This window comes from Eleutherodactylus coqui, chromosome 3 (assembly GCF_035609145.1).
Source record: "Eleutherodactylus coqui strain aEleCoq1 chromosome 3, aEleCoq1.hap1, whole genome shotgun sequence".
NCBI classification, from domain to species: domain Eukaryota; kingdom Metazoa; phylum Chordata; class Amphibia; order Anura; family Eleutherodactylidae; genus Eleutherodactylus; species Eleutherodactylus coqui.
Window position 1 is genome coordinate 260249983 of NC_089839.1, and position 13246 is coordinate 260263228.

Here is a 13246-nt window from a genome sequence, read left to right on the forward strand (position 1 = left end):
ATCGCAACGATAACCTCTCCTCTGTCTTTTAACATTTTCTGTTTTAGGTCTGTTTTCTGTATTTTCCATTTATAGTATTTCATTTTAATGGTATGGACACCTTGCAACCATTTTTAGTCCTCCCTTTATAAAAAATGAAGCAACTTGACGCATTATTTTAAGCCGCAGCAGTTTTATGTCTACAGCTTTCCTGCAAATCTGAGGGTTTCCTGTAGTTTTTAGCCAATCGTGCTCACCTACTGAATATCATTAGCCTGAAAAAAGTGACTGAAAGGAGTAGAACTGCAGCATCCGACTACACATGGTTTATTTGTAGTCTGTAACTATGGTTACTCATAGGCCTTCATAGGAGCTGGAGACACACAAAGTTTGTATACTATTATTGTTTGAAAAGTTTTTTCATTAAAAACAAAATATATGAATGTGAGAAATCATTTTTTTTTTCTTTTTTTAATTTCTTACATCAGCTGAGATAGTGTTTGTTCCATGTTAACAACTAGAGATGAGCGAATATACTTGCTAAGGCACATTACTCGAGCGAGTAGTGCCTTAGCCGAGTATCTCCCCGCTCGTCTCTAAAGATTTGGGGGCCGGCGCGGGTGACAGAGTGAGAGATTTCCCCTCCGTTCCTCCCCGCCCCCCACCAGCCCCCGAATCTTTAGAGACGAGCGGGGAGATACTCGGCTAAGGCACTACTTGCTCGAGTAATGTGCCTTAGCGAGTATACTCGCTCATCTCTATTAACAACCCTGAAAGGGAGCTATGGGGCTCAAGGGTCAGGGCGCAATGACTCAGAGGAACGCGGTTTCATACTTGCATGAACGCCCCATTCCAGCACTGTATGCCTCCAAAATGCACATAGTGTGACTCTCTTCAGCACGCTCTGTGTGCGGTCTCCCAGTCATCACTATGGGAGAGCGTGCACAGAACAGGCTCAAGAGTCACACTGTGTGTGCAGCAACTCCACAGGGGCACAGCGCTGGAATAGTGCACTCCGGTATTAAACAGCATTGGCCATTCCCAATAATGTAGTTTATGGGGGTTCAAAGGTTAAGATTGGTTCCCCTTTAAAATGACTATTTTACCACAGACCACCCCTATATTATTGAGAGCCGCTGTGGCTCCCAAGACTCCCGGCAAACAGATAGTTTTTCGGGGGGAGGTGACCGCCATCTGCTTATTTTCCTGTAATCGCTGCCAGAGTAGAGAGCTGCTTATTAGCGGCTCGCCACTCCAGGTTACAGTGGGGGGTGCCATGCGCTAGACCCACTTTCATGCCTATATGCCCTAACATGTCCAGTATAACTTATTTAACCATTCTATATAATGGAGTGTGAAATCTTGATATTTCTTTCCTATGCTCATTGACTGGGGAACTGTTAATCTTATGTAATGGGTACCTGTAAGGCAATCATCTACATGAATATCATAAACTTACTAGAGGATTATTTCAAATCTCAAAGTACCCAATTTCTTGATATTTATGCTGAGTATGTATAAAAACACACAAACCTATAGTACTAAAACACTTAAAGGGCGACTTTCACATAACAAATAAACAAGATCCATATCTTCAATTACAGTCCTTTCCAGTAAATGTAGCGGTGTTACTTTTGCCTCTTGTTGTGGGTTATCTGAGTCATTTGAGCCTCTAGGGCAAGGAAGTACTTTGGAGACTTTCACAGGTCAAGGAACGTTGTGGTCCAACATTGTAGCATCCTTGGCACAGCACTTAATATCTTTTGATATTGCTTCAGTCTGACACATTGTTCTATATTCACTGTCCCAAGGAAGTCCATACTAGTAGGTATTAGCGTAGGCTTCAGCGAGCCCTACATCTGTGTCACTCCGTCAGATCCTGCTCAAACGATTCATTAAATCAGAACACAGAAAGTAACTTTACTTGAATGCTTTGGCATCAATATTTGATTAGCTATAAGAACAAATCTTTTGTCATTTTTATTAGATGCTTTTTTGCTTGAATTGGTGATTTGTGAAACAGATCTTATGAATTTTTTAGTCTTTCTATGCAATAAAAAAAAACTGCCAGCAAGGACAAAACAGTTTACAATACAAGTGCATGCAGGATAGAGAATACACATACAATGGCCCACCGATAAGACTGCAAGTGTGTCTGCAATGTATCTACAATTTGCCACTAAGCCCAAATGACTGTCAGGTGATAGAATATGAAGAATATTTAAACAGATTGGGTTACTGGAGAGTCTGAAATATGCACATATTTTAACACCTTTTTGGTTGCAATAGATCTAAAATTTTAAAAAAATGAAGCAATTTTGCAAATACTCTTGGTTGAAAATGTTTCCTTTTTTTTAAAACTTTTTTATTGAAATTTTCATGAATTACAAACATAAGCATATTCTAAATGATGTATACAGAGAGATTTATATCCCATACATTATTTTATAGGAGCATTACAGTATTCGATCTTAATTCCCTGTTTTAACCAGTTCTGTAAATTATACCACACTCCTATCATTTAGCATTTCTATATTTTCTGCCTACGTTTTTAAAACGGCGTGTTTTTGTATGTTTTATGCTTTTTGACTATTGTGGATATTATACATGTTTGCTGGCTTTATTTCGATAAACTTGATTGAAGTAATTGTCTCCATTGTTGCAGACTGCAGACCAACCCTGTGGTCTGATCCTGTAGTCCTGTTATGGTACGTTTGAACAGGGTGGTTAACCCTTTCCAATCCACTGTCTGACCTCTGATGACATTATGATTTAAGCTCTGATGTTGGAAGACGTCCGTCGGGGGTTCTCTTACAGTATATTGCCAGCCTCTCTGCTGTCAGAGCCTATCCAATGTGTCACCTCATGCAGTACTGGCTTTAGCCAGCAGATAGCGCCGTTGTATAACGGCAGAAAAAGAGTAAGCCCCCTAGGAAAACCAGGATACAAATTGGACTGGAAAGGGTTAATGCCCAAATTTAATAGCTTGAAACTGTGATTTTCAGAGCTAGTCGAACTGTGTACACAGCCTCCGACAGAGCTCTGACCGAGAACTTGCTCAGTAGATGTTAGTTTCAGCTCACTGAGACTAACTGCACACGGGGAGCGTGATATCGGGTTTGGCAACATACCTTTTTTTACCCACGGGTCCGAGCCGATTTTCAGGCAAAAACGCCTTGCATTGCTTCTGTGAAATAGATGATCGTGTTTCCCATTGATTTCAAAGGGAAACCTCGCCTCGCACTCACGTGCACCTCACACGGCATGCAATGTATTTAAGATCCCATTGAAATCGATGGATGATGCAAAAAAACAATAGAGCATGCTGAGGAATGCGAAACAAAATAGAGCATGCCATGATTTTTTTACCTTTACAGCATCACTGTGAGGTACAACGTCGCTCATGTGTATGACTATTCAAAAGAAGGGAGTATATATTCGCATGAGTTTTGTGCGTCTCGCAACGCGCAAAACTAGCACGAGGTTCTTCCAAGTGTGAAATCAGCCTGAAAAGAAGCAACTAGCGAGCGTCTTCTCACTTAGTGTAAACAGGAGTTGTTCAGTCTTTGAATGACTGCCTGTTTGCAGTGAATAGAAGCCTGTGGGCAGGAGAGATCTCCAGCGTATTCCACCTCCGTTCACTGAATGACTGACCGACTGAAAGCACATTAGCCATAGTTGTTCGAGAGCAAAATACCTTTTAAATGGGACAACTATCAGCTCTGGTTACCCCTCCTTAACGATCTACAGTGAGTATAAACAAAGGCTTTTGGCTGATGATTGGAAATGAACTTTAGTGCAAACCTTTGTTCGCCCGATCACTGCTCCATGTGAAGCCTTTTTTTTGAGCAAATGTTAAATTGTCAGATAAATACATCTTTTAATGTGGCACCAAAAATCGTCATCTTGGCATGTAAATAGTGGATGTGCTGCCAACCATGATGAAAGTATATAAGCGGTGAATGATTGTATTAACCCTTTCCAATCCACTGTCTGACATCTTCAGACATTCTGATTGAAGGCTGTACAGCTCCGATGTCGGAAGACATCTGTCAGGGTATTCTTACTGTATATTACTGGTCGCTCTGTTGTCGGCGGCCTCTCCAGCATGTCCCATACCGCAGTACTGGCTCTAGCCAGCAGATGGTGTCATTGTATGATGGCAGAAAGAGAAAACCCCCTAGGAAACCCTGAATCCAAAATTGGATTGCAAAGGGTTAAGGATTGTTCATCCCTCACACCGTTTGCATCAGCCTAAGTGAAAGCCCTTTAAATGAGTGCCGATAACGCTGATCAACACCCGTCACTGGTCATATATAAGGACCCTTACGGGACTACAGGATCTGACTACAGACCCAGGTTCTTTGTAGTCTGTAACCATTAAAGGGGTTGTCCCACAAAACAAAGTGGGGGTATACACTTCTGTATGGCCATATTAATGCACTTTGTGATGTACATTGTGCATTAATTATGAGCCATACAGAAGTTATTCACTTACCTGTTCTGTTGCTAGCGTCCTCGTCTCCATGGTGCCGTCTAATTTTCAGCGTCTAATTGCCCGATTAGATGCGCTTGCGCAGTCTGGTCTTCTCCTTTCTTAATGGGGCCGCTCGTGCCAGAGAGCTGCTCCTCATAGCTCCGCCCCATCACGTGTGCCGATTCCAGCCAATCAGGAGGCTGGAATCGGCAATGGACCGCACAGAAGACCTGCGGTCCACCGAGGGTGAAGTTCCCGGCGGCCATCTTCGCAAGGTAAGTAAGAAGTCACCAGAGCGCGGGGATTCGGGTAAGTACTATCCGTTTTTGTTTTTTTTAAAACCCCTGCATCGGGTTTGTCTCACGCCGAACGGGGGGGCTATTGAAAAAAAAAAAAAACCGTTTCGGCGCGGGACAACCCCTTTAGGCCGCCTGCAGACGAGCGGAAATCCCGCCGCGGGATTTCCCGCGGGATTTCCGCCGCTGAAAGTCTGCATAGGAGTGCATTACAATACGCACTCCTATGCAGACGGCCGCGGTTTGGCCGCGCGAAATCTCGCACGGCAAACAAACCGCGGCATGTTCTAATTTTGTGCGGAGCACGCACTCACCTGGCCGCCGGCTCCGGTCTGCGCATGCGCCGGCTGCGCGGCAGCCGGCACATCAAAGAGCCAGGGCCGCCAGGCGCGGGTGAGTACGCGCTCGCCCCTGCAGGCTCTGGGGTCGGATCGCGCGGCGAGATTTCTCGCTGCCGGATCCGACCCGCTCGTCTGCAGGCGGCCATAGGGTGCCTGCACACGAGCAGAATTTCAAGCGCGTGATTTTAGGCACATAATCCGCCCCAGACTGCAGCCAATATACTCCTATGAGGATCCGCAGTTGTCCCCAGACGGACGGATGTGTATCGCGTTTTTTCACGCGAGTGAAAAAATCTGCGACCTGTTCTAATTTGGGTCGGATTCTGCGCGTGAAGCCTCCAATACAAGTGAATCGGTGCGTTTTTTCACGCAGCACATCCGGAGTGCAGCTGCGGATGGAGTCACTGGTTGCTATGACTACAGGAAGTAGGCATGGTAGGAGGCGTCCCAACACACAGCACAGAGCTTCACAAGCACATTTCAACTGCAGATCTGTCCTTTCAGTCCCCTCATCTACCAGAGAGCAGCCAGCAGACACCAGCCAGGGTGCACCCAGTACCTCCTTTTTTTCCTGGGGGGCTCTTCCTCCTCCGTTACCGCAGTACGTCCGAAAAAAGTTACATGGATCAACCATGCCCACAAAGACATCTGCTCACCGGGTGAAAGCATGTTGCCAGAATAATTTAACAGTGCTCACACAAGCAAGAGGGACAGAACGGAGTCTGGGTGTTGGTTTTTAAGCTGTTTTCCAGGGAATGGGCAGTTCTCTAGGGGTTGGGTTTACAATAAGGGTGTCTTCCGGATTTTTCTGCGCGTTTTTTTCCGCAACACATCCGCGTATATCCGCGCGTGATTTTTCACGCATCCGCACCTATCTGCAAGCACATTTAGGTACCATACGCGCGTGAAAATCCGCGAGTGGAATCCGGAATGCTCGTGTGCAGGCGGCCTAACCCAGGGAATTTTCACTGAAAGTTGAAGCACCAGTTGACTTGCTCTACAGTCCATCAGCGCTCTTTACTGGCATTTTATCCGTCCATGTCAAAGGACCTACTGACAGCTGAAGAAAGTTGAGGAGTGTGCATGATTGAAGCATTTGTGTATGTATCATGTTAGGCACACAGTAACAATGTTGCACTGTGATTCATAAGTGAACCACAGCCACTGAGAGGCTCACATATTCCAGCAGGTTGCAACATATAGGCAGCTTGTCAGGCTGAACATACTGCTAAGAACATCTTTATCTTGTTGTAGATTTAAATGTCATTTATCAGAAGCGTCTGTGAATGTGAGGATATTTGCTGAGCGGCACTATTGGGATGTTAGTGAGAGATTCCGTGTGAACTGACTTTGTTGTTAGAGGGTAACACTATATATCATCCTGGGAAAGGAACAACGATTCCTATTGGGTAACCTTTACCCACGACTGTAAGAATTTAATATACACATTAAAAAGCCCTTGCGGGTATGTATATATTTGGCAGGCTTCAGATCCAATAAAAGGAGACTTGGTGAACGTATATCAGGTAGAAGACTCTATAAAGAAAGAATGGAAATTGATTGGAGAGGAGAGTCTGTGCTAGGCTGGCTATAGCGCGCGTGTTAGCACAACATTTTTGCGCTATGAAGAAGACTTTTTTGCACACAAATCTGCAAATCTTTTTGTACTTTTTCTGCCCACAGGGCATGTTCGTTTATGTGCAAGACACAGATGCATCAATTTGAAATGGTTAATTTCTCTAAAAAGTTCAAGATGTGTTCTTTTTTCAGTGGAATTCCACAATCTTTCACGCATCTCCTTGCACATTTGCGCATCCTTCATTGACTTCTACAGAGGCCTTTGGTGCGAATGCAGAAAAATAGAACGTGTTTGTTTTTTGTTTTTTTTGCTTGGCCAATATGTACACCCAAAATATGGAAATATGTAGAAACACATTTAAATTAATGGGTTCTATTCTTTGCATATTGCACGCACAAATGCGTCTGTGTACAGCCGGCCTTAAATGGCATAGAAGGGGAGAAATAACCGAGGTTTGGTAAGGCTGGAGTGAGTTAACCTTTCATGGACCTCAGGTTAATGAATTATATTGACAGATAGTTGAGGAGGAAGTCGTAGTAGAAAAGGAAGAGTTAAATCTGAAGCCGTTACTAAAGATGGAGGTATGGACGATCATGGGGTTAAATACTAAAGAACTCAATGGTTTAAATGGAGCCGTCAATTTTAATGTGTTTTGTGATCTTATGATTGTGACTTTGCATGTATACCTGCTGCTTATACGAACGCATTTCGGGGGGTGGGGGAGGGGGGGGGTGGTGGTGTGTGTGTGTGTGTGTGTGTGTGTGTGTGTGTGTGTGTGTGTGTGTGTGTAATATAATATTGGATACTATTATTGTGAAATTATGGGCAAGATTAAAATTAATATATGTGATCTAATGTGATCCTTGGTACTGAGTAATACAGCATGATAGCTTTGGGCTATATTAAAGGGGTTGTCTTACTTCGAGCCATTTTGCTGCAGGAAGCTGACAGCTCTGTACATTGTGCAGTGGTCCACATTGGTACTGCAGGCTGAGTCCCGTTTACTAAAAGAAAACTCTGCCTGCAGTACCAACGCGGGCCACTGCGCAATGTATGAAGTAGTCTGCTTCTTGCAACAAAACAGCTCGAAGTGGGACAACCCCCTTTTAAGCTGACCTCTGATTTGTCAGTATGTGAGAGGAGGGGGTGCAGACTCTTTAAAAGTCACATGACAGGATTTTATGCTCTAGGCACAACAGCAATCTCATGTACTGAATGGTTTTTCCTATCGCAACCGTGTGGATAAAGTGGGAAAACAAATCCTATCTGATTGCAAAAGAGTGAGTAGGTGGGTTTATTATTCATTGAGCCCTGCGGATATCCCTATGCCACAATATGAGAGATCACCGGTGCAATCTTCATTTGATATGGCCTATAGTGTCTGAGACTCTCCAGTGCTGAGCTGCATTGTTTTTGGTAAGTGTATATTTTTGAACCATTCTCATTTATTTATGTAATTCTTTTTTTTTTTTTTTTCCTTTTTAAACATCCGAGTGCTTGCAATAGATAGTAGGAGTCCATTGAGGAGTCCAATCACTACAGTGTTGGCACAGTAGCTACTTGTCTTCATTAGCCTGCCTCCCTACAAACCATGGAAGGCTTACAATGACCTTGCTCTCTTGTTCATGGATGAAGAAAGGGTACTTAGGTTCTAGTAACCTTTTTGATTTTGCTGTTGGGTCCCTCTCATGTGTTCTACACTGTTGTATTCATTATGGGTATGTATAGATGGTGATGAAGAGGTTTCTTTCTAGGCATTAATCCTACATGGGGTTTATCGGTTCCTGTATCTACTTATTTTCGCTGTTATTTACAGGCAACCATTGGATTTTTTATTTTTTTCTAAATAATTTTTGAAAAGAGACCAGCAATAAGTACTATATAGTTAGTCACCGTGTAGGCCACTTCAGTTTGGACATATGCCTTCTTTAGTTTATACCCCAGATGTAGGCTAATGGAAGCTTTCAACATCTTCCCAATGAAATGTCTTGTTAGATTGTACTTATGTGAACTGGCTGCTGCCAGTGAACTGTGGTCAGTCATTCCTGCACTAACAGCAGGGCAGGTAACGCCGGCTCCTCTAAAAGCTTGAGAGCATTTCCAAATGTTCAGGGAGCAAAAGCATCAGCTCTGGGAGCCGGTAGTTAAACAGTCAGAAAATGACCATAATCGCTTGTCAATCGTGCAACCACTCGAAAGTAAAGATGTCATGCCACGATACTCTAGGGTGCAGATATGGCAAGCGGCGACTAAACGAAATCTCATTTTAAACACTTCTTGGTTATGTTGTTCTGCAGGTTTGTATTGAAATAATATCACAGATAATGGTAGTAATTGTCACGCCAATCCTCTGCTTTCCTCAATACGGACCGTGGGACACCTTGCATATAGAGGTGTACATTTATTGCATCCACATTTTGTGAACATTAACGGAGTTCCCGTTTACTTACCGCTGACCTACTAGAAGAGAATTAAGACTTATTAGTGTTCCTTAATAAAGTTCTGTTCAGTATCCGATTGGAGGGGATCACTGGAACCAGCCGCTGTGACCCCGCTGATTGCTAGGTGTGAAAATGTTGCGCCGTTCTATGTATCCTTTTTAGCTCTGCTTTATTTTTTCTGGTTGGCCCCATTAACAGTCACTAGAGCCAATGGCCATCATTGTTGCCCTGCTAGAAACATGAAAATATAAAACATTGACAGCAGAAAAAGCCCACACAGTCCATCCAGCCTGGCCTTATGTGATGTCATTTTTATTTCTCTCTTAGGATAGACAGCTTGAATTCATTCATTGTTGTTTCCAACCACATCTGCTGGACGTTTATTCTAAGCATCTACTACTCTTTCAGTAAAATAACCTTTCCTGATGTTGCTTCCAATCTTCCCCAAACTAATCTCTGATTGTACCCCCTTCTTCTAATGTTTAGTTTCCTAATGAAAACACTTCCATCTTGGACCTTCAAAGAGTAGCTGCACTTACGGCTAACTTTTGACATGTCCTAGATTGATCAGTGGGGGTCGTGCAGCTGAGATCCCTCTGATTGCTAAAATGAGGGAGCTGCAATGCTCATCTGAGCACTGTTTCCGCTGCTCTCTCTGCTGCTTTTCGGCTTCTTCTGACAGCTGAAGACAGTCTACATAGACGTCTATAGAAGCGCTATACACTTCTTTAAAGGTTACCACCCCCTTCCCCCAACTCCTTCCCACATATCCCCTTTTTCCTACTGGCTAAATTTAGTTCTTTTATTATAAGTTTTGTTCTTGAGACCTTCCACCATTCTTGTAGTCCATCTTTGGACTAATTTAGTTTTTTTTATCATTGTGCTTCTGTAAATGATGTCTCTAGAACTGAATGCCTTATTCCAGATGTGGTCTTACCAGAGCGCTGCAGTGGGATCACAATCTCCCTCTTTCTACTGGTTACACCTCTAGCTATGCAGCTGAGCATCCTTTTACATATTGATTACACAGGATCTTCACAAGAAAAATAAGATGTAACTTAAGCAAATGTCTCTGTAAGAGTTACTATTATCATTATCTTCCTGCCATCAACTTTTTGTTTCTTTACTTAGTTTCCTCATTCTTTTTTGGAAACCAGGATCGTAGCCTTTTGTTGGGTTTTTTTATTTTTTTTATTTATTTTTTTTATGAGGTCCTTTCAAAGCAGTCTTAGCTCATAATACCCTTGATGCCTTCCTGGGGGTCAGGTGAGAAAGGGCGGTATGGATAAGGGCGGGTTGGGGAGAGGGTAAGTGAAGTGAATACTTCTATTACAAGAGATGGGCTTGGGTTGCTTTGCCTTATGGTTGGGATTCCCTGTCCCTTGCTTGCTCTCTGCTCACCCCTTATGTGCCCAGTGTTCCCCTCAGTTCCTACATTAGGTACCATTCTGTATAACTGAAGGGGGTTACTATTGCGGATATTTCTGCCTCTGAGAAGTGGGGGGTGAGAAATCCCTTATGGACTCATTTTGAAGCTTTTAGAAATCAGAACCTCTAAATCCTTCTCTTCTGAAGTCCGTAATAACAAAGAGCAGCCAATACTATACTCTCCTTATTAGAGATGAGCGAGGCACATTACTTGAGCGAGTAGTGCCTTAGCCGAGTATCTCCCCGCTCGTCTCTAAAGATTCGGGGGCCGGCGGGGGAGAGCGGGAAGGAACGGAGGGGAGATCTCTCTCTACCTCTCTCCCCCTCCCCCACTCCCCGCCGCAACTCACCTGTCACCCGCGCCGGCCCCCGAATCTTTAGAGACGAGCGGGCAGATACTCGGCTAAGGCACTACTCGCTCGAGTAATATGCCTTAGCGAGTATACTCGCTCATCTCTATTCCTTATCCCCAACTACTGCCTGGAAAAAAGACAAGTGTAACCGACAAAAGGCAGATAGCACTTTTTAAGCCTTGCAGCCACTTGTTCTAGCGATCAGTGTTACAGTAATCAAGCCTGTACCAATGGTATATTGGTGGCCTAAATAATAGTTCACCATGAAGAGTATAAAAGGAAATGTATAAAGTCAACGTAAATAGTACAACTTGTCCTACGAAAGGCAAGACCTCCTATATGTATCACTACCTAAAGGTAAAAATGGTAAAAACCATGGGCATTCGAGAAGGCAACCCCCAAGATTTCTTCCAGTACAAACCAAAAATAGTTTGGTCCTTTTAGGGTTTTAGAAAGTCTCAAGGAGTGCTGTGCTCACAAAATAATTGAGACAAGACCTTGCGGTTTGGCAATCTGTAAATGGTTTATTTTCGGTAATGTGTGTATCATGCAATCAAATCTCGGGCTCTTCGTGCCCATGTTTCAATCTTACTCTCTTCTTAATTCTGGGACTACACCTTCATGTCACCACAGAAACTGATCCCATCAAATGTACGTATTTTATCTGTGACTTAATGTTACTGGTTCAGCACTTAAGAGGAGTTATCAATTCTCATCTTGGTGAATCTGAATTTAATTTCCTCCATAGTTACGTTGATAACATCTACTGGTGTGCTTAGGTTATTGCCACAGTACCTCCTTCCTGGTATTGTTTCTTTTACAAGAAGATATATGTATAAGATATTTAATGTCAGCTTTACATTTCCTTACGGTCATACTTTATTTTTTTTCCACATCGTGGATTTGAAGAACGGTCTGTATAAGCCATGGCACAGATTTACTGTAATTCTGAGAGTGTTGGGGGAAGAGGTACAACGTGACATGTTGTACTTTGTTAGTGGTCAGTTTTAGTCAATATGTTTTTGCTTTTTTTATATATTTTTTTTATGTATGTATATATATATTTTTTTTTTATTTGCTTTTTAAATCCTGAGCTTTCATAGACCCTTTCTTTAATTTGTAATTTTCAGACTTGCCTATTTTGCTTAGTGCATCTGTCATACAAGCAGAAAAAAATCAAATATTTTGTTACCACATTTGCAATGTATTTTGGTACCAATTTGAAAGTGTCCTTTTTTATTTATTTGGGACATCGGAAAGCGTGTCGTTATAGTGGCAGGTTTCCTGATTTTTATGAAATTATCAAAATCCGTTCTGAAGTAATTTTAAAAGGCTTATACTTTTATATATTAGAAACCCCCCGTAATTCACCCTATTTTAAAAAGCGCACCCCTCCGTTTTCAAAACTGCATTCACAAATTGTTAACTCTTTAAGTGCTTCATAGGAACTGCAGTAAAGTGGAGGATATATTTGCAAATGTGATTTTTCTTGCTGATATTTGATTTTAAGAACTTCTGTTTATTGAAAAGATTATCGGATAAACAAAGCTCAATATTTATTACCTTAAATGTGCACTTTTTAGAAACGTTTGAAATACCTGTTTTTATGTTCTTCATCTGCGAAGCTCCTTTTTGTGAATGGAGTTGAAATGTTCGTTGGTACTATTTTGGGGTGCATGTGACTTTCTGATCTCTCAATATGTGTTTTGGGAGCTATGGTGTTCAAAATTCACAAATTGATCAAATTCTGTGATTTTTAGTAGTCTTTTCTTTTTTTTTTAACAGTGTCCACTATATGAGAGAAATAACAATTTTATACTGCTGATTGTTACAAACGCATCAATACCAAATTTGTGGGTTTGTTTGTTTTTGTTATTTCTTTAGAATTTGCATTTTTACAATAATGGTTTTACTAGAAAATGGTGCTTTTGATATTTTTTGGGGAGAGGGGTTTGGACATAAAAAAATATATATATTATTATTTCCACATTTGGTTGCTCTACAAGGGGACTTGAAGATGTGATTGATCACTTAGATAATGCACTACACTTCTTATGTAGCACAGTAAATTATCTCTGTGACGTTCATAATTGACAGTAATTACTATAATTACTGAGAGTGATGACCGTGACCCTCACAGGCCACTGAACACGGCAGACCTGGAGGTCATGAATTGACCTCTGATTTGCATGGTAACCATTGGCACCCTGTGATCAGATCGTGGAAGTGCTGATGGAGTAAAGGAGAGAGCCCTCCGTAATTTTTTTTCTTATTCTACACAAAAAGTTGACCGAGTGCACCAAGTTTCAGTGAGTTAGCTGGCGTAGATCAAGAACAGTGGCAACACTAACT

General features: G+C 42.2%; 1 protein-coding gene across 1 annotated transcript in view; it reads left to right on the forward strand.

Moving 5' to 3' along the window:
- RPAP2 (RNA polymerase II associated protein 2) overlaps nt 1-13246 on the forward strand; it is a 96211-nt gene that overhangs the window by 55933 nt on the left and 27032 nt on the right. The window lies entirely within an intron of this gene.